The sequence below is a fragment of the Suricata suricatta genome, chromosome 8 (assembly GCF_006229205.1).
Source record: "Suricata suricatta isolate VVHF042 chromosome 8, meerkat_22Aug2017_6uvM2_HiC, whole genome shotgun sequence".
In the NCBI taxonomy this organism is placed as follows: Eukaryota; Metazoa; Chordata; class Mammalia; order Carnivora; family Herpestidae; genus Suricata; species Suricata suricatta.
The window spans coordinates 91,984,220-92,007,111 of record NC_043707.1 but is presented as its reverse complement, the minus strand read 5'-3'; the positions used below and the strand labels follow the sequence as shown (position 1 = coordinate 92,007,111).

At 38.8% G+C, this 22,892-nt stretch overlaps 1 protein-coding gene and 1 pseudogene across 2 annotated transcripts in view; one reads left to right on the top strand and one right to left on the bottom strand.

Annotated features, from left to right (window-relative positions):
- The window catches only part of DOCK7 (dedicator of cytokinesis 7), a 217,066-nt gene that overhangs the window by 193,867 nt on the left and 307 nt on the right, over positions 1-22,892 (bottom strand). The gene's annotated exons all lie outside the window — the stretch shown is intronic.
- LOC115299413 overlaps positions 1,226-22,892 on the top strand; it is a 21,816-nt pseudogene continuing 149 nt past the window's right edge.

The following is a 22,892-nucleotide window of genomic DNA, read 5'->3' as shown; positions in this document are numbered from 1 at the left end:
TCTGGGCCAGCTTGAAGATACTGTATCCTGCAGTGCTCTCACGCTAGAGCCTGAATTCAGAGCCCTTTGTAACTTGGTCTCCATTCAAATATCCAGCTGAATTTCTACAAAATCTCATTTTTAAAAAATTATCCAAATTTATGACATATTCTTTTCCCCTCTTTTACCTTCCATTCCCCTTTCCTTTTTTCATATTCAACCATTCCACATATTTATCAAGCACTCTTTTGAGCCTGCTACTTAATTAGAAACTTTTCATACGAAGGTGAAAAAGTTATTCATTAAATCTCAAGATACTGAATTAGCTCAGCTTTTTTAAATGGGTGATGTGAGGTACTTTAGACCATTTTTGTGTTTTATAAAAGACGAATTCGTTATTCGTAACTGCTGGAACATGGAAGTTTATCCTTCAATAGATAAATGGATATACAAAGTCTGGGACATCCATACAATCCAATATTATTCAGCGGTAAGAAGAAATATGACATCAAGCCACAAAAGACATGGAAGAACCTTAAAAGAATACTGCAAGTCAAAGAATCCAGTCTGAAAAGCCTACTTACTGTAGGACTTCAACTATGTGACGTTCTGGAGATGTCAAAACTATGGAGACATTAAAAAAAAAACATAGGGCTTGCCCAAGCTGAAGGGGAGAGGAAAAGGAAGGGTTAAATAAATAGTGCATAGGGAATTTTTAGGGCAGTGTAACTATTCTGTATGATTCTATAGTGGTAGATAGATTCCTTATACATCTGTTAAAACCCACAGAATGTATAACACAAAGAGCAAATTCAATGTAATCTATGGACTGTAGTTAATAATAATGTATCCATATTGTCTCATCAGTTAAAACAAATGTACCACACTAACTCAGGATGTTAAAAATAAGGGAAACTTGCTGGGGAAATATAGACGGGAATTCTCTGTACTTTCCACCAGATGTGAGAAGACCAAGGAAGTGCATTTCAGTTTAGGATTCCCCTTAGTCCTTTTAATGAAGCCTATATATTGTGAATGCTCACCATTGTGTTTAAATGCCTTAAAAATCCCGATTCTTTTGTTAAAATTTAGATGAGAAGACGAAAAAGTTTTTTCATAGAGCGACATAGAACAAATATTTTGTGTCTCTCTTCCTCAGTGCTGTTCAACTCAGTCTACCAATCTTAGCACTACCTACTATTTCTGGGGCTAAACCATGAGTAATCTGAATTTCATCAAACGTAAGATGTCACTAATTGTTAAGACCTGCTATTACTTCACGTATAGCTAAGAAAGAAAAACATTACCAATTAACCATCATACCATCATCAATTAAGTGAAAGACATATCCTGTTTTCAGAAGATGTTAAGTAGTAAAACTTTAATATGGTTACATCAAAAAGAGATGATCTTTTCTTTATTAAGAGACACACAACATGGGGCGCCTGGGTGGCTCAGTCGGTTGAGCCTCCGACTTCGGCTCAGGTCAGATCTCACATTCGTGGGTTCGAGCCCCACATCGGGCTCTGTGCTGACAGCCAGCTCAGAGCCTGGAGCCTGCTTCCAGTTCTGTGTCTCCTTCTCTCTCTGCCCCTTCCCCTCTTATGCTCTGTCTCTCTCAGTATCAAAAATAAATAAAACATTAAAAAAAAAAGACACATACAACAAAAGATAATCCCCATGCTACAAATATTTGTCTTATTTTTATGACAAAATTTCCCCCAAAAAGAAAATTAGTAGTAATTTGAAAATAAAAGCCATTACTAAAATGGACTATAAAAGCAATAACAATATTACCCAAACAAGGGATTATTTATACTGAGGCCCTCTGCAAGAAAAGATTTCATGGAATCATAGTGAGAAAATTTTCCCAAATAAAAAGTAAAATCTCTTAACCATCCTAAGCCCCAAAGTATTCAAGACAAAAAATATGTTGAATAAATATAGTTCCTGATATCAGTTAAAGTCCTTTATTATACAGGAGTCCTTGCTTACCCATAGGGAATAGTTCCAAGATCCCCAGTGGACACCTGAAACTCTGATTATACTGAACGCTATCTATATGTTTTTTCCTATACATACTTACCTATGACAAAGTTTAATTTACAAATGAGGAGCATTAAGGAGGGCACTTGTTGGGATGAGCACTGGGTGTTATATGTAAGTGATGAATCACGGGTTCTACTCCTGAAACCAATACTACCTGTATGTTAACTAACTTGAATTTAAATAATTTTTTTAAGTGAGGCAAAGAGATTAACAACAATAATAAAATAGAGCAACGATAATAATATACTGTAATAAAAGTTATGTAAATGTATTCTCAAAGTATCTTACTGTACTGTGTTGACCCTTTCGTGTGATGATGTGAAATGATAAATGCCTACATAAGGAGATGAAGTGAGGCCAAAGCTGTAGGCACTACAGCATGGCATTTGGCTACTGCTGAAATGAGAGAGGTCGGATAGCCAGAGAAAGGATCATCTGCTCTCTGACTGAGGTTGATAGCAGAAAGTAAAACTGTGGATAATGGGAGACTACTGTAGATTGCTTTTTCCAATAATTATTTTTCCTAATCCCAGTAATAGCTTTAAGCAGGAAAATACAGGGAAGTCTTTTTACTTCTCATAAGTTATTAATATTAACTGCAAAGTGGAAAAAATAAATCAAAAATTCCATAGGTACTCATGCTCCTAAATTATGAGAGAATACCTTTTTCCCTACCCAAAAGAACATGATCGAATACCTGACCAATTTGCCTCCGTATCAACTCTCTCCATTTCCACAAGCTCCCTCATTATGTCAACATGCATTACAATTTTCACAAGAGAAAGCACTCACAGAGATCATTCACCATAGGATATTGGAAATAACCAGCAAAGGACTCACATCCTGAAGGAAATTATGTTGCATTTAATCTTTCTTCTAATCTCCTCCCACTTTCAAATGCCCCATCCAACTATGATTTCCAGAATGACCAATCTGGGCCTCTCTCATCTCTAGTCATTCTTCATTGGACCAGAAGTAAAACCTTAGTAAAGCTGAATAAGGAGAGGGAAGCCTGGTAGAATTTACCTCTCTTGATCTCAGGGTTCTAAGTTCAAGTCCCACGTAGAGCTTACTTAAAAAATAACATAAAACTAAAATCAAATAAATACAATTTAACAAAAAAGAGGAGTAAGGAGAGTTTAGACAAAAATAGAAGAGTTTTGTTGAGCTTCTCCTATAAAGTCACAAAAAATAGCTGCAATGTACTATGTCAAATAAAATAAAATCTCTTGGAACTGGCACTGCTTGTATATAACACAGAAGTCAGAGAAGAAGAGAAGGGTAGAAGGATATGCCAGGCAATATACCAGGTAAGAGACTACATCAGAGACAAGGAAAAAAAAAGGGCTAGCTAAAACCCCCCAGAAGAAAATGGAAAAGAGCAGCTGATAGATACTCCAGTGCTGTGACTAACAAAACCCAAGACCAGTGATTGATGGGTTGATTCATAGTTCTACCATTGTGTATAGTTGGCATTAAAGATAACGAAGAGCAAATATAAAAAATAAATAAAACAATAGATTAGATCTGGGCCACCTCTGACTCAGTACAGGTGTGGAGAGAAGGGCCATAGTCCTCACAGCGATCTTTGGGGGGTGTGGTGGGTAACAGACATGCACTTGGCCAGCATTTCTGCCGCTTGGCCTGGGAGGACTCAAACTAGCACCTGGAAACTTTAGGAAAATATGATTTTCAAGGGTTATTGTGAAAACAGTTGTCATTGGAATCAGTGGTGTGACAAATGGCGGGAAGATAACACTGGCTAAGAAACACCTCCCAAACTGCAGTAACATTATCTCAGGATGATTTCTTTATGCCACAGTCTGAGATAGAGACAAAGAGAAACAGATTTCTGCAGTATGACATGCTTGAAGCACTTAACATGGAAAAAATGATGTCCGCCATTTCCTACTGGATGAAAAGCACAAGACACTCACTGGTATCAACAGACTGTGGAAATGCTAAGGAATTTCCCATATTAATCATCGAAGCCTTTCTTCTCTTTCATTATAAGCCCCTTGACACTCTATGGAACAGAAGTTACTTTCTGACCAGTCCATGAGAGGAACGTAAGAGGAGGAGGAGTACAAAGGTCTATGAACCTCCAAATGCTCCAGGGCACTTGAATGGACACATGTAACCCATCTATCTAAAGCACAGACAAGAAATGGAAACATCAGGTGGGAATGGTTTACCTAGGCAGAATAAAATCTGAAGAGGACCTCTTTTCACAAGTGTATGAAGATCTCTATAAGAACTAGCAAAGCAAAAGTGTTTGCAAGTAGCAACATAAAGATGGAGTGTACTGAATCCTTCCTGAGATGAATTAGGAAACTCAAAGGAGTATGTTTAAGAACCTTAAACAAGATACAATGCGTAGTTTGGTTTGATGATGACTGTTGGTTCATTTGTGTGTGCTATCATGCACCGTTTCCCCAACACGTGGAAGAGTAATGGACGGGAATTTACCCTGTCTGAAGGTACAGAGGTGCAGAGATACAGCATAGCTCACAAACAATGAGTCAGTTCCTCTAATAATTGTCAAACTTTTCTGAATGGGACCCAGAGTACAAAATAAGGCTTACATCACAATCCAGTATATATGCAATCTATTATGTCTGTATGTGTCTCTGTGCACGTAGATACAAACGTGTATGGTGTGTGTGTACATATATACACATATCAAGTAACACAAAACATTTTGTGTCTATATACCTCAGATATAATGCATGGTGATATTTTTCTATTTGTAATTTTTTTTAATATTCATTACCATCCAATGCCACTGCCAACCTCCTGCAAATAAAGGCGCTTTTTTTACGTTTATTTATTTTTTGAGAGATAGAGTGAGACAGAGCATGAGCAGGGAGGGTCAGAGAGAGAAGGAGACAGAGAATCTGAAGCAGGCTCCAGGCTCTGAGCAAGCTGTTAGCACAGAGCCAAACGTGGGGCTCGAACCCACCAACCATGTGAGATCATGACCTGAGCTGAAGTCAGACGCTTAACCGACTGAGCCACCCAGGCGCCCCAAGGCTTTTCTAGGAGTAGCAGTCACACTGAATAAACCAACAATTTACTAGGAAAAAAAAGTAAAGAAAACAATAGATTATAGAAATGCAACACTGTGTTACCTACTTCTCTGTGCCAAAAAATGTTTAACTTGACTTAAATCAAACCTATGCATCTAACATCCAGTTTACAGGAAACACAGAGAACACTAACAAACTAGTGCCAAAGGAAGCAATCAGACAAAAGCCAGGGGGCAGGTCATTCTGTACTGCAAGTCTCTTCAACAAACCAGCATGATGAGTAAAGACAGGCTAACTTTTAGCATAAAAAAGACTTCATATGAAAAAAGTAAAGTCTATTTAAAAGAAGAACAAAAGACTTAGAGATAAAATTAAATGTAATAAATGGTTCCTAACTGGATCCTGATTTGAACAAACTAGCTATAAAACACATTGCTGGGGATAATGAGAAATTTGAACATGTACAAGGGATTACACAATTAGGAATTATTGTTTTTTAATATGTGAAAACAGCATTACAGTAATGCAGGAAACATCCCTATATTTCAAAGATGCAAATGATGTCAGCAATTTAGCTTTAAACTCTTCAGTTATTATTCATCTACCTTAATAGACAAAACTAACAAACCGTGGAATACAGATGGGGCAAATACTCTTCAAGAAGCATATCATGTCCTCCATAAAGCCCTGCCTGATTACTTCTGTTCTGTCCCACTCAGATCAGATACTCCTCCTCTGTGCTTTTCAAGTACTCTGTGTTCATCCATATACATTCAAGAAAATAGAGTTTCCAGGAGGCTAATTCAGACAGGCAGCCAACTAGCCACGCTGCTTTTCACCATGGACTAAGAACCTGGTCTTGCTGACAGAGTTTGATTTTAGCAGTAGGAAAGCCCAATGTTTGTAAACATTCTCTTTGATAGAAGCACATAAATTGCAAAGCAGGTTCTCCTGGAATACTAATGCAACCCTCCAATATAAAAGTATGGTTGAAGAAAAAAAAGTACAGAGAAGGATTTGAGAACTTGGCTTCTCAGGTTTGGCACATTCTTACTCTTTTCAGAGGCACCTTTGCAATTCCTTGAGGAATTAGGGAAGGCAAGGAACTTTACTTCTAATTGGAGTATGCTATACTGGCTCTTATTCTGCACAAATGTCTCAAAGCTGGTTAATTTCTGCCTTTAAAGAAAATGTATATTCTTTCATTCTGTCTGGTGGCACTTTTCTATCAAAAACTATCTCCTTGTGATAACCAAACAATATGGTAGATACAGCATCTATCAAGTTGTTCTGAAATCTATTTACCTACCTCCTTGCAAGAAACCAAGCAATAAAAGGTGGGACTTCATTTACCTTTGCACCCTCTAGCAGAGTGCCTGGCATCTCCTAAGTACTTAATAAATGTTCAAGCTGAAGTGAAAAAAATGGTAATAGAAATTTTCATGTTCTTTCCCCACAGAAATTAGTTCGGTAAGAATGCTAGAATGGACGGGCGCCTGGGTGGCTCAGTCGGTTGGGCCTCCGACTTCGGCTCAGGTCAGATCTCACATTTGTGGGTTCGAGCCCCGCGTCAGGCTCTGTGCTGACAGCTCAGAGCCTGGAGCCTGCTCCTGGTTCTGTGTCTCCTTCTCTCTCTGCCCCTCCCCCTCTCATGCTCTGTCTCTCTCTGTACCAAAAATAAATAAAACATTAAAAAAAAAAAAAGAATGCTAGAATGGAATGACAGATGTGAGCTTCTTGAGGACAGACACTATAGCCTATTAATCTTTACAACCCCAATATTTGAGATGATGGAGAGAGAAAGACAGAAATAGAGACATGGGTCTAAGAGTGCAAATGGAGGGGCGCCTGGGTGCCTCAGTCGACCACCTTCGACTCAGGTCATGATCTCGCGGTTCATAGGTTCAAGCCCCGTGTCAGGCTCTGTGGTGACAGCTCAGAACCTGGAACCTGCGTCGAATTCTGGGTCTCCCTCTCTCTCTGTCCCTCCCCTGTTCACATTGTCTCTATCTCTAAAGAATAAATAAACATTAAGAAAAAAATCAAACAGAGAAAAGGAGATAAGGAGTAAGAATGAATTTTGAGACTACTCAGTTTATGAGCCTTCCAAATATCTTTTAGAGAAAACTAATTTCTAAGTATGGTTGGTTTGTAATTGATTGGGAAAGGACAAGAAATTAGGCCTTTCCATGTATTACTGTCAAATAGGTAAACGCTTGCTGGGAAGGGTGGGGGGTTGGAATCTGAATCCATAGAAGAATTCTGAATGTGTAACCTTTTCTTTAAGAGCCTTGCTAATATCATTATTGTCCCATTTGTTAAGTGAAACATGGAAACACAATGTTCTATCCTATATGAAACTCTTCTTTTTAAATAAGAGATATGATATTTTCACGTATCTCAAAGTAGTCTCTAATATGTCTTTAGCATATCTGCAAAGGGTTGGTTCCAGAACTATGTTCAAACCTCATAATTATGTAAATAAAGTTACTATGAGAAGCAGAGAAAATAAGATTTTTCAACATGGAGAAAAACAAAACAAAGAAACAATTCTATAAAAGAAGACATCTTTCGAAGTAGGTTCCACACCCGAAGTGGGGCTTGAACTCATGACTCTGAGATGAAGAGTCGCATGCTTTACTGAGCCAGCGAGGCACCCCAGAAAAACATCTTTTTAAAAAGTTAACAAAAGGAGTATGTACCTGGCATTAAAAAATTCAAACTTCACAAAGAGGTAAAAACAAAAGGTACATCTCTATCATCTCCAATCTGCAGTCCTGTTCCCCAAATGCAACCACTGAATATTTTATCAGGTATCCTTCAAGAAAAAGATGTGTCTGGGTGCCTGGATGGCTCAGTCAGTTAATCATCTGACTCTTGATCTTGGCTCAGGTCATAATTTCAAGGTGCATGAGTTTGAGTCCCTCATTGGGCTCTCAGAACAACTCTATGAAGTAGGCATTATGTTAGGATACTTAAGCATCAAGAGGTTAAGGTCACATAATTAATAAAGAATAAAACCAAGATCTGAACATGGAGCCCAACTCTTAAACACTGCTCTCCCAGTTTTTATCTGCTACAGAGGGTAGGATATGTGTAAACCAGAACATAGTTAACCAGCAGTTTCTACTGGTAAACATTTAAGCTATTTGTAGTTTTTGCAAAGATTTTCACTGCAATTCAAGCTGCATGAGAGATTTTCATCTAAATCTAAAATTATGAATGATCCTTATTTTCTCCTTTGGACCTTTTGTATTTCCAAATTTTCTGCAGCACCATATATTATTTTATAGTCAGAAAAAAATAGGTATTTTTAGACAAACTTCAAAAATAAAGTAACTTTCCCAAGCTTATTAAAGGCAGAGAGGCAGGATTTGATTTCAGATCCATAAAGCTCCTAAGGCTTATTTCCTTGGAAGCAGTTTCCAAAGGTAAATGATTCTAGCTACAGTTCATATTAATACGTTCTCTATTCTTAAAAACCTAGCCTATGAGGTCAGCTAAAGATACGCAGTCAAAATGTCTAGTGTATGTATACACTAACATTTTTTTTTCTGTTTATTTATTACCAAGACAGAGAGAAACAGAGCATGAGTTAGGGAAGGGCAGAGAGAGAGGGAGACAGAGAATCCAAAGCAGGCTCCAGGCTCTGAGCTGTCAGTACAGAGCCTAACGCAGGGCTCGAACCCACAAACCATGAGATCATGACTTGAGCCAAAGTTGGACCTTTAACCAACTGAGCCACCCAGGCACCCCAACACTAACATATTAATAGGAACACTGTAATTACAACCATCAGCACTGTTATGATCTGTTTCCTATCTTTCATGGATGGCTAAATTAAACTCCCATCTGAGGCCCTGTCACTTGTCAGTTAACCTGTTGAATTTTTTTCTAATTTTTTTTAATGTTTTTTATTTATTTTTGAGAGACAGAGAGAGACAGCATGACCAGGGGAGGGTCAGAAGGAGAGGGAGACACAGAATCCAAAGCAAGCTCCAGGCTCTGAGCTAGCTGTCAGCACAGAGCCTGACATGGGGCTCGAACCCACAAACCATGAGATCATGACCTGAGCCGAAGCCAGACTTAACCAAGTGAACCACCCAGGCACCCCTGAATTCTTTAGCAATTTAGGTTTCAGAGGGACCAGTAACTGCTAAAAGTCTAAGAAAACAAAAACAGAGGTTGATTTGTTGAAACCAAAGAACAGAAACAATCTTTCTATATAATACACTTAACATGTAAGACACAGTTCCTCTTTGGGGGAGGAGAAGGAAAAAAAGGATGTCGATGACTCATGTATCCCATTTGACACAATTTTGGAATAACACGTAAGCAAAGATTTAGAAAGCACTGTTTGAAAGGGACATGGATGTCTCCATCGCTCTGATCTGGAATATTCTACCATATCTCAGTTTTCTCAACTAAAACATGGTGATAACATCATTGCCTACCTCATGGAACAGATCAGCTTATAACTACAGAAACAATTTAAAAATTTACCATTTGGAAAAATTAACACTGATCTGAAATTGGCAACTAAAAAGAAAACTGAGGGGGGGAGAAAACCCGAACTGTAAAAAGTTAATCTTCCCAAAAGGAGATAAATGTATCTTCACTTCCACCTCACTTCATAAAAATAAAACCAGACTTTCCCGCAAACATATAAACTATATCCTGTATACAATTAGTTGCTAAGTCCTGTTCATGTTCCTAAATACCTCTCAAGTCTTTGTCTTCTCCTTCCCTGTTCTACAGCATCTGCCTACAAATAGCATCATACTTAATGGTGAAGGTCTGACTGCTTTTCTCCTTAGACTGGGGAGAAAGCAAGGGTATCTGTACTCACTATTCAACACTGTACTAGAGGTTCTAGCCAGTGCAGCAGGAGAAGGAAGGAAAGAGATTGAAACAAATCAAGGGCATTCAGATTGAAAAGGAAGAAATAAAACTCTTTACTCACAGCCAACAAAATCCTATATGCGGATGGAAAAAAAAATCTAAGGAACTCCCCAAAAAAAAAACCTACTAGAAATGGAGCACCTGAGTGGTTCAGTTAGTTGGACATCAGGCCCTTGATCTCAGCTCAGGTCATGATCTCATGGTTTGTGGGTCTGAGCCCACACTGGACTCCACACTGACAGTGAGGCGCCTGCTTGAAATTCTCTCTCCCTCTCTCTCTGTCCCTACTCCACTCATGTTCTCTCTCTCTCTCTCTCTCTCTCTCTCTCTCCCTCCCTCCCTCCCTAAATTAAACAAACGAACAAACAAAAACTACTAGAATAAACAAGTTTAGCAAAGTCAGAGGATGCAAGTTCAAGATTCAAAAATCAGGGGCACCTGGGGAGCTCAGTCAGTTAAGCTTCCAACTCTGGTTCAGGTCATGATCTCATGGTTTGTGGGTTCAAGTCCTGCACTGGGCTCTGTGCTGACAGCTCGGAGCCTGGAGACTACTTTGGATTTTGTGTCTCCCTCTCTCTTTGCTCCTCCCCCACTCGTGCTCTGTCTCAAAAATAAATAAACATTTTTTAAAAATTCAAAGATCAACTGTTATCTCGATACACTACAATGAACAAACCAAAAATAAGTTTTCAATTCCATCATGGTAACATCAGAAACAATACTTAGATTTAGCAAAAGAAGGACAAGACGTACATACTGAAAAAAATCAAATAATATCTAAATAAATGAAGACACAGTCTGTGTTTGTGGATCTGAAGACTCAGTATGGTTCAAATGGCAATTCTCCCCAAACTAAGCTACAGTTTCAGCATAATACTCCCTATCAAAATCCCAAAAGGATTTTTGCAGGAATTGACAAACTTTATACTGATGTTGATTCTGAAATGTCTATGGAAAGGCAAAAACTCCAGAATGAGTAAAACAATTTTGGAAAAGAAGTAAAAAGTTGGAGAACTCACACTTCTGAACTTCAAAATTTACTATAAAGTAATACTATTCAGAACACTGTGGTGCTGGTCTTAGAACAGACATACAGATCATGAAACAGAATTAAATGTCAAGAAATAACCACATTTATGGTCAATTGATTTTTTAAAAAGGTACCAAGGCAATTCAATGAGACAAAAATAGTCTTTGCACCATAAAGTGTTGCAAAAGAACATTAATTCACATGTAAAAGATGAATTTAGACCCTCATCTCATACCATGCACAAAAATTAATGCAAATGGATAAGCCTAAAGTAAGAGCTAAAACTATAAAAAATTGTAGAAGAAAGGAGACAAGGAAATCTTGAATTAAGCAGTCTTCGAGAATGACACCAAAATCGATTTAAAATAAGAAAAAATTTGATGCATTAGACTTCATCAAAATTTAATATCTCTGTGCTTCAAAATTCACCATTTAGAAAATAAACTAAGCAGACAGGGAGAAAATACTTGTGAATCATGTATCTAATAAAAGACTTGTATTCTGAACATATAAAAAAAACTCCTACAATTCAAAAACAAGAAAAATAACCAACTTAAAAATGAGGAAAAGACAGAAATAGATGTCTCACCAAAGAAGATCTGTTGATGGCCAATAAGCACAAGAAAACCTCACAAATCATTAGGGAAATGCAAATCAAAACAACAATGAAATGCCACTTCACACTCATGAGAATGTCTATAATCAAAAACCAAAAAAAAACCACAAAAAACAAAAAAAAAAAAAAAAGTGTTAGCCAAGATGTGGAAAAATCTGAACCCTCATACATTGCTGATGACAATGTAAAATGGTGTAGTTGCTGTTGGAAGAGTTTGGCAGTCCTTAAAAATTAAACATGAAACAGCAGATGACCCAACAATTCCATTCCTAGGAACAGACTCACAAGAACAGACAATAGGTGGTCAAAAGAACCTTGCACATGAATGTTCACATGAGCACTATTCACAATCACCAAAAGGCAGATGAACAGGTAAGCAAAATGTACAACAGACATACAATGGAATATTATTCAACTATATAAAAAGAAATGAAGTACTCATACATGCTATGATACAGATGAATCATGAAAATATTCTGCTAAGTGAAGGAAACCAGGCACAAAGGGCTATTACATTTGTTCAGGAAAGGCAAATCTAGAGTGAAAGGCAGGCAAAACGTGTATTAGTAGTTACATGGGACTTAGGATGGGAGCAGACACAACGGATTTTGAGGGGTGGTGGGAATGCTCTAAAAGTGGATTGTGGGTGATGGTTTCTGATAACTCTATAAATTACTAAAAATCACTGAATGGTACACTTAAAATGAATTAATTTATGGTATGTAAAGTATACCTCACTAAAATTGTCTTTAAGGGGAAAAAAAAAAAAAGAGGGGCACCTGGGTGGCTCAGTCAATTAAGCTGACCGACTTCAGCTCAGGTCACGATCTCATGGTCCATGAGTTCAAACCCCACATCAGGCTCTATGCTGACAGCTCAGAGCCTGAAGCCTGCTTCAGATTCTGTGTCTCCCTCTCTCTCTGCCCCACCATTGCTTGTGCTGTCTCTCTCTCTCTCTCTCTCTCTCTCTCTCTCTCTTAAATATAAATATTTTTTTTAAAAGAAAGAAGAAAGAAAAAAAAAAGAGCTGGGGCACCCCGGTGGCCCAGTCAGTTGAGCAGCCGACTTCAGCTCAGGTCCCATCTCACGGTTCATGAGTTCCAGCCCCACATCAGGCTCTGCACTGACAGTGAAGAGCCTGCCTGGAATTCTCTCTCCCTCTCTCTACCCCTTTCCCACTTATGTTCTCTCTCTTTCAAAATAAATAAATAAACTTGAAAAAATAAAAGAGCCTAGGAATGACTGGCATTGCTCTGTGACAGTAAGAGGAAGAAACTGCTTCCCAGTCAGGGAAAGAATGATGAAAGGAAGAAAAAGGAGAGGCAGAGTAGAGTCTCTAAGAAAGTCTTGCACCCATTGGCTCCTTCCCACAAGCCCTGTACCTTCAGCAAAGTTTATGCAAATGACTAAATGGCTGATATGAGTACAGTTTTTTGGTGACAGAGGACAAATGAGAAACACCTCATGATGATGCAGGAGTGCAGATGCAGAAAGAGGCACAGGAAGTCCAAAACATAAACTCCACACAGACCTCCTTGTGAGGGCTAGGGATTGGCATTAAAGTCAGAGCTAAACTTATAGTTTTAAGGAACAGGGATCCACAGCTGCATCAGGTTACACTGCTTTTCTTTAGATTTTTGTATTCACCAGTTACATTTAAATTTTAGCAGGTGGTACAACTGACTATATTGCTGTATGTTTAAATAATTTTAGTGATGCTAAACAAGTTATGATGACCACTTTTAAAGAATATCAGTTGTCTTGGTGTGACCAGCACTCTTACCCTCCTCCTTCTTTTGGTTAGGAACCCCTTCTTTTTGGTAAGGAACTCCTTATTTAAGATTGGGCGGGGCTGACAACCATCACGAGGTGAACATGTGGCCCAGGAATGGCCAGCGTCCCCTATAACCCTAAACATAGTAATCGGTTCAAGGAAGGACATGTGATACAAAGCAGACCAATAATTGAGTGCCTGAATGTTTTCTGCCAAAACTAAATAGTAGGATTCAAGCCTAGGGTTGTCAACAATCATTGTAACCATTCAGTGGAAAATCTATCAAAGACAGAAGATGAGAAGCTGCTGATATCATCTGTATCCCTGGACCTGATATACTCAGTTATATGCACATTAATCTGACTGGAGTTTCTGTCCAATGCAACCAAATCTGTCAGATGCAACCAAAAAGTCTCCTCCATAAAAAGCCACTGAAAACTTAGTGACACATCTATACTGGTTGCCAAAGGAGTCTAAATGATGCAACCCAGAAGTGAAGGGGAGTTCACTCTCTGTGGAGATTGAATGGACTAACGAAAAACAGGATGCAAAAGAAAGGAGATAAACTTCTTCCAGACTCCCATCTACTGATGCGAGAAACTGTTCCTCTGTTCAAAGATACCCTGTGTGACCAAGCAAGCGCATATGCCAAACAATGTCTCCCCTGTTCTTTGTGAAGCAGTAGCCAATGAGATAAGGTATAACTTTACATTGTTTCCCATCTCTGCCTCACCTCCCTTTTCTCATGATCCCTGGGATTATGCCTCCTAGATAAATCCTCAACTCTTAATCCTTGTATGGGTCTCTGTTTTGTAGGGAACTCAGATTAAAAGAGTATCTACAAAAAAAACCTACAGCAACCATTATTAGGCTTACTATCAAATGAAACATAGAAAGCTTTCCCTCTGGATCATAAACAAAATGAGGATGCTCAGTATTAATACAGTGTTAAGTAGAAATGATAATAATCTACATAGTAATGCAAGATAACTATCTATGGAGCAAGACAAAAAAGTAAATCAGCTATAAGGTTTGGAAAGGAAAAAACAAAAATTCATAATTTTCAGATGGTATGGCTGTCTTTAAAGAAAATACAAAATTCACAGATTCATTTTTAGAACTGACATGAGTTTAACAAGGTATATTGCTAGATACAAAATGGTCATATACCTAGAAACAAATCTAACAAAGAACAGGCAAAAACCTTACAGAGAAAATTATAAAATTTTGTTATATGATATAAGGAAGACCTAAATAAATGAAGAGATACACCATAATCAAGGATTGAAAACTCAGTATTATAAGGACTTCATTTCTCTGTCAAATTGATGTACAGATTCATTGTAACCTCAATCAAATTCTAACAGGACTTGGGGATTTTTTGTTTGCTTTTTGATGGATTCTAAAATACACAAGGAAAATCAAAAAACTATGAGAAGGCAAGACACTTTTTTAAAAGGTGGAGGAATCCTGGGGGGCACCGGTTGAACATCCGACTTCAGCTCAGGTCATGATTTCATGGTTCTTAAGTTCAAGCCCCGCATCAGGCTCTGTCCTGACAGCTCAGAGTCTGAAGCCTGCTTCAGATTCTGTGTCTCCTCTCTCCAACCCTGCTGCGCTCCTGCTCTGTCTCTCTCTGTCTCTCAAAAATAAAAACATTAAAAGAAAAATTTGGGGGGAAAAAAGGTGAGGGGAGTTATTCTACCAAATTCCAAGACTTATTATAATTAAGATTTTTATAATTGGTGAAAATGTGTATAACCAGACCAATGAAACAAAATAGAGAACCCAGACAAAGACCCACAAATAATGACACAATCTATTATAGAAGTGGCAGTGCAGGTCAATAGAGAAAGGATAATCTATTGGGGAAAAAAATTAAACTTTTTACAAACATATCAAGTCCAGGTGGAATATAAACCTAAATATAAAGGCACCAACTAGGCTTATGATAATATAGATGAATATCATAATGACCACAAGGTAATACAATATTTCTTTTTTTTTTTTAAGTTTATTTATTTATCTTGAGAAAAAGAAAGAGACTGAGGAAGCAGGGGAGGGGCAAAAAGAGAGAGGGAGAGAATCCTAAGCAGGCTTTGTGATGTTAGCACAGAGCCCAACCCAGGGCTCCATCCCACAACCATGAGATCATGACCTGAGCAGAAACCCAGAGTCAGACACTTAACTGACTGAGCCACCCAGGCGCCCCCACAGGGTAATAAAATATTTCTTAAATAAGACCTCCAAAGCATTAACAATTAGAAAAGAGAAAGAGAGAAAAACTGATCAAGTATATTAAAACTGAGAACTTAGTTTTCAAAAGATTCCATAAATACAATTTCTTGAGAGAGAGAGTGTGCATGAGACAGAGCGAGGGAGAAAGGCAGACGGAGAGAGAGACACTTTTTTTGTGGGTGTGTTTTCGTTTATTGTTGAGAGAGAGAGCACACAAGTGGGGATGGGGCAGAGAAAGAGGGGAGACAGAGGCTCTGAAGCGGGCTCTACACTAATAGCAGTGAGCCCGATGTGGGGCCTGAATTCATGAACCCAGAACCAAAGTCAGAGGCTCAACCAACTGAGCCACCCAGGCACCCGCAGAGAGAAACTCTTAAGCAGGCTCCACATTCAACCCAGAGTCCAATGTGGGGCTCAATCCCATGACTCTGGGATCATGACCTGAGCCGAAACCAAGAGGCAGATGCTCAACTCACTGAGCCACTAAGGTGCCCCTCCATAAGAATTTTTAAAAACCACTGGGTGGGAAAAGATATTTGCAAAACATATCATCAATAAATGGATTAATACACTGCATATGTATAAAGTACTCACAAATATCAATAAGAAAAAAAATACAAAGGTAAAAAATGAAGGGAGAGATTGGCAAAAGATTTAAATAGGCAATCTATAAAAGAGTAAATTCAAATAGTCAATACAGATACAAAACAGAGTTCAATCTCATTAGTAATCAAGTAAATACAAATTAAAACTTTTAAAGTAAGATAGCATCATCCATGCATCCACTTGATTGCTAAAAATGAAAAAGTTGGCAGTACCAAGTGATGGCAACTATGTAAAACAACACTGTTGTGGGAGTGTGTATTTCTTTAGCTATCTTTGAAAACAGTTTGGCATTACCTGATAAACTTAATGATAAATAAAACTACTAAGACAAGCAATAAAAAATACCTAAGGACCAGCAATCCTATACCTGAATATATATACCCTAGAGAAACTCACAAACATGCATACCGAAATACATGTACAGGAATGTTCATAGAAACGTTGTTGTTTTTTAATGTTTTATTTACTTCTGATAGAGAGACAGAGCATGAGCAAGGGAGGGATAGAGAGAGGGAGACACAGAATCCCAAGCAGGCTCCAGGCTCTGAGCTGTCAGCACAAAGCATAATGCGCACAGGGCTGGAACTCGTGAACTATGAGATCATGACCTGAGACAGACGTCAGAAGCCCAACCGACTGAGCCACCCAGGTGCCCCAGGACATTGTTTCTAATAGCCACAAACTGGAAACAATCCAAATGTCCCATCTACTAGAATGAAAACCTCTGGTATATTTATACAATGAAATAATATAAAGCAATAAAAATGAACTCCAACTGTTTATAACATTATAAATTAATCTCACAGAATTTGATCAAAAGCAGCTTCATAAAAAAACACAACATACAATTCAAGAACAAAAAAAGTAAATATGTTGCTTAGAAATGCATTTATACAGGTCACCTGGGTGGCTCAGTCAATTAAGCATCTGACTTGATTTTGGCTCAGGTCATGATCTCACGGTTCATGAATTCAAGCCCCACACAGGGCTCTGCAGTAACGGCACAGAGCGGCTTGGGATTTTGTCTCCCTCTCTCTCTGGCCTTCCCCTGCTCACTCGCTCTCTCTCTCTCTCTCTCTCTCTCTCTCTCTCTCTCGCTCTCTCTCTCTCGCTCTCTCTCTCTGTCTCTCTCTCAAAATAAATAAAAATAAACTGAAAGAAAGAAAGAGAGAAAAAGAAAAAGAGAGAGAGAAATGCATTCACAGGTGGAAAGAATAAAGAAAAGCAAGGAAATGGTCATCCCAAAAGAAAGCATAGTGGATTCGAGTGGTCTGCAAAAAAGTGTAAGATTGAGAAAAGAACAGAAACAGATATATCTGAAAGAAAAAACAGAACAGTTACAGAGACGGAATTGAGCAAAGTATTTGTGGGGAGGTACAACTAAACTAGAGAATAAGTCAACAAGAGGACCAGATTATAGATAACATTAAAATGTAGGCAAGAGGGGTACCTGGGTGTCTCAGTCAGTTAAGTGTCTGACTTCTGCTCAGGTCATGGTCTCACTGTCTGTGCGTTTTGAGTCTCACCTGGGGCTCTGTGCTGACAGCTCAGAGCCCAGAAGCTGCTTCAGATTCTGTGTCTCCCTCTCTCTGCCCCTCCCCTGTTCGCATTCTACCAAAAATAAATAAACATTTAAAAAAATCTCTTAAATAAAATGCAGGGAAGAGCCTGGGTTTAACATTGCAGGAAGCCATGATATATTACTGAACAAAAGAATGCCATGATAAAAGCTGTATTTTAGGGAGACCTCATTTCCAGCACATTTGAATTCTGGCAGGTAAGAGATCAGATCAGCTCTGTCCCCGCTGAGGTCATCAAGAAGTGATGTAATGAAGATGCTAGAAGGTGGCAGAACGGCATTCATTCAAACACTTCTGACATGTCCAGTTTACACAAGACTCTGTGTTCTACTCTAGCGCTAAAAAGACACAACCAGCCATCAAAGACCTCTGAAAAGCAGTATAAAGTAGGGGGAAATGGGGAGTGTGGGGGATGAGGGACAAGAAAAATTACAAAGACAAAATCAAAAAAACAAGAGCTCATGAATCAGTGAGGCAGAAAAAAGTCAAAGGTCCCTAGTCCTCAATCATTCTGTAACTCCAGTACACATAAAAGTACCATGGAACCACAGCCATGTGGCCCAAGGACCAAAGAGAACAAGCAGGAGGGGGCTGTGACTGTACCACATATATGTGAGAAATGTGACTAGAAAAAAGGAATGACTGGCTGGCAGCTAGAAATGCCAGAAGATTCAATGGTTCTTTGTTTTAGGACAAGAAAGGCATAATAAGTCTCATGATTTAAAGGAAACATCCATAAAAAGAAACAGACTGAAGATGCTAGAAACGGAAGGAAAAAATTAGGAGAGCAAGATTCTGAGAGAGGTGGCAAGGTGTGGCGTTCAAAGGACAAAACACTAGGTAAACTTAGGAAAGGCACACCTTACAGGGTCATGGGAAAGATGGTTAAATGACATACAGAAACAGTGGCATGCTGAGGTTATGATGGTCTTGAACTTTCCAGCAAAAGATGGGGGTAGAGAAACAGAGACGTTAATAAGAGAAATGATTTAGAGTAAATTTCATTTCAAATGAGAAGACATTCATTAATAAAAGATCAACTCTGCACTGTGCTGCTCTTCCTCTAACACTAATCTGCAGCTCAGGGGCAAGAAAGAGGTTAGACACTGAGGGGCACCTGGGTGGCTCAGTCGGTTTAGCATAATACGGTTCATGGGTTCCAGCCCTGTGTCGGGCTCTGTGCTGGCAGTGTGGAGACGGGAGCCTGTGTAGGTCCCTTCCCCGCTCATGCTTTGTCTCTCCCTCTCTCTCAAAAAATAAACATTAAAAAATTTTTTTTAAAAAACAAAGAAAGAGGTTAGACATTCAGCATTAAGAATTGGTAAGAGGAGTACAACAAAAGGCCAGGAGAATGTATGTGTCCAAAGTTATAAAAAAGGTAGTGTTGAAGTAGTTGATATTATGTGGCTAGAATTTCTTTGATCAGGACTGTGAGAATAAACTGAGCAAAGTAGACTGAAAGATTGGGCCTACAGAGCCAGAGTTATGAACAGATTCAAAACTTAAAAAAAAAAAAAAATGAGGTTTTAAATAAGCCTATATCCAGGAAATACTATTCCTGTAAGATTTTCCTCAAAAATAAAGATCTGATGAAAGCGTTTCATTAAAGTCTGCTTCTTAGGGAGCAAAATAACACCAAATTAACAAAGGAAAGATTAAGTAGGTAAGGGTAAATTTGGGGATGCTAACGATAGCACTGTTAGAAAATCTGGAACTATCACAGAAAACATTTTGCAGAAAAAAATACAATTTAAAAAAAGAATAAGATCTGAAATCAGAGGTCTAGGGTTTGAATCCCAATTCCGGCAAATAATTTCATGCTACTATGTAGGCCTCAGTTCTTCGTCTAGATTATGAGAATCATAATTGTTAATAATATAGGAATAATAATAGCAGCTAACATTTTTCAATGCTTATTATGTTTCAGGCACAGTTCTAAGTGTTTTGTATGTATTAACTCATTTAATCTTCACGATAACCCCATGGAGGCTTTTCTCCCCATTTTACTGAAGAGAAAACCAAGACAGGGGGTCAGATCAACTGCCCAGAATTACATAGCTACTCTGTGGTATATGCAGAATATGAACCTGTGCAATGTGACTGATCTGCTATGTTCTTCACCATATTCTTTCCCCTCTCTGGGTAAACAAGTGCTTTAAGTGTATCCAAATGTTCATCATTACTGCTGAATATCAAGTAACAGAACAAAATAATCCAAACAAAATCCTAGATCATTAATCTACAGTCAACGTCCCATAAAATTATATGCTAGGGGGTGATTATAAAGGGAGTAATGAACAATGACTATGCCTTGTCCTCCAAAAGCAGGGAGAACAGACAAGAGGCAATAATTGATATGAACAAAATATACATGCTGCTTTTCTATAACAAGCTGAGTTAAATAGCACAATCAGTGATAAAGAATAAAGAGCTTTCAGAAATCACAAAATCACAGCCTCAAAAACTAACAGCACTAAATGCAAAAGGTTAGGAAATGACTGAACCAGAAAAGAAGTCGGTATTAATTCTTTTTAAAGTGAAAATTTCAGATCAATCACAAAGCTTTAAACAGAAGAAAAATAAGGCTTTGAATAAGCAACAGGCTTTTCAAAGAGGAACAAATTTCATATATGCACATCACAAAAAGACTTATCACTCCCAAGAAAAGGTCCTATATCACATTATAATATTATAATAAAAATAATTGACGCAAGGCACTTATCTGTAGAAAGCTCTGTTCTATGCACTGTACAGGTACTGATTCATTTAATTCTTACAACAACCCTATAAGGTAGGTCCTACTATTATCCCCAGTTTATAGATAGGGAAATTTAAGTGGAAGGAAGGTAACTGGCCCAAGTTTATTCAATGCAAGCCAGTACTGGGATGTCAAATCCAGGCAGTTTATCTCCCGAGTATGTGCTATATATGTCCTCCAGTAGGCAACTAATCAACAGAACAAGAATTTATTCAGAAGTATTATTTGGCCATTTTAGTAACAAGAATGAAAGTACCTTTCAGTCACAATAAGCAGATAATTCATTATCTGTAACAGTTCTGTGCTCAGTGTTCTCTCCAAATTAATCTGCACATTGCTCCCTTACTATCCCATCTACGCCTCTGGCTTCGATTACAATGTATCTGCTGCAGATTCCCAAATCTAGACCTCCAGCCCAATCTCCAGCATCGTCAACCTCACCAACAACCTAATAAATATTTCTTTCAATGTTCTATGAGCACCTCAAAATCACCATATCCAAAACTGAATCATCATCTCCTTCCCACCTTTTTTCCCACCCTCAAGTCCCATCTTTCTCTTGTACTCCTCACTTCAGTGACTGCCTCCATCCTCCACCTGGTTGCCCAAGTCAGAAACTTGTATGTCATCCCAGACTCCTCAGTAATCCTCACCTTCCAGACCCGATCAATAACCAACCACCTCCTAAGTATCTCTCCAATTAATGCATGTCTCATTTCCACTGCCCCACTTAATGTGACAACTCTAGAAGGCTGCATTAATTTGAATTTTGGGGGTATGTGTGTGTGAAACTTCCTTTTCTTTTTTTTTGTATTTTGTCCTCTCATTTGAGCACAAACTTCATGAGTGGAGAATAGATATTGTATATATTTCATATCTAACTCCCTAATGTGCAATTTCCTGATCAATAAATATTCTCAGTGAAACTCAGTTCTACTAAAGACAAATGAATACTAAGCATGGCAAGCAATACATTTTTAATGGCCTTGCCTTCAGAAACAAGATCCAGTTACTTCACACAAAAAATTAAAAAGAACAAAGGTAATAATTTCCTATTAACTCTATCACTACTAAGATATACTAATTATTGTTCAATGTTCAATGGTAGTTACTAAAGACCATGCACTATGCTAAAGACTTTACACAAAGTATGCCACTTAACATTCATAGTGCTATGAGCTGGGTACTGTTACTATACCCATTTTCCAGGTGCCAAAACTGTGACTTAAAAGAACTTAAACAATTTGATCAAAGGACCAAGTTAGAAAGTCAGGATTTGAGCCCATGGCATAATAGACTGATACTAGAACACATGTTCTTAAGCACTTGCTATTTTGCCTCTTAAAATGAAATGTTTTAAAGCGCAAAAGAAAAAGAATAATTAAGCACAAAACTTAAATCAAAAAGATGTTAGTTTTAAATGAAAAACGTGCCAAAACAGAGTAACGCTATGGAAGTTCAGGCAGTTAAGAAAAGACCTGTTTGGTCGGTCCCAAAATCGTTAAGATCAGCAAACTAAAAAGATTCAGAGCCACAGAAATAAAATTGTCAAAAAAGTAATGCATTCAAATGTTTCTTTCTTTCCTTGGGACAGCGTAATAAGACCAACACTGTCCAGTGTCTTACACCTGAGTATATTTCACAGTGAAATTCTACAGATATTAATATCCCCTGCCGTATTTCAATTTTTGGTTCTGACACCCTACCCACCACAGGCTGGTAAAAGGTTCGGAAACCTCAACCGCGATCACTTCCTTACTTCCAGACTCCTAAAATGAGTCACAGGCCAGTGTAAAAAGAACACTGCCTATCATCCATCTTCGTCTGGTGCTATGAGAAACACAGGCGCACATTTAAATTCACATGCTACTAAGATCAAGCTTCATCCTACAATTCGTCCAAGATTCGGTAGCTGCACACCCGAGGTGCAGACCACAAGCTCTCAACTTTTCATTTTGCCTATACGTTTTAGATCCTGGGTGCACGAGCCCACTTTGAATTGGCCCCCGGTTGCAAAGAGGAATCCTGTCAGATTTCTCCAGAAGGGTGGGAGGCGTGAAGAAGGGGCGGCCTCCCATCGGCCCCGAGCCCGCCGCGCGGAACCTTTTGTTGGGGTGGAGAAGAGGGCGGACCCCCGCACCCTCCAGAGGGTAAAAGGGGGTGGGCGGGGAGAGAGAGGGAGTTAGACGCCGCGGCGGACCGGGCAGCCCCGGGGTGGGGACACAAAGAATTTGGGGAGCGCCTATCGGCCGGCCGGCGAGCTCCCCCACCCGCCCTGCAGGAAGCCGCCGCGAAACTCCAGGCCCGGGCCGCCGAGGAGCCGGCAGAGGC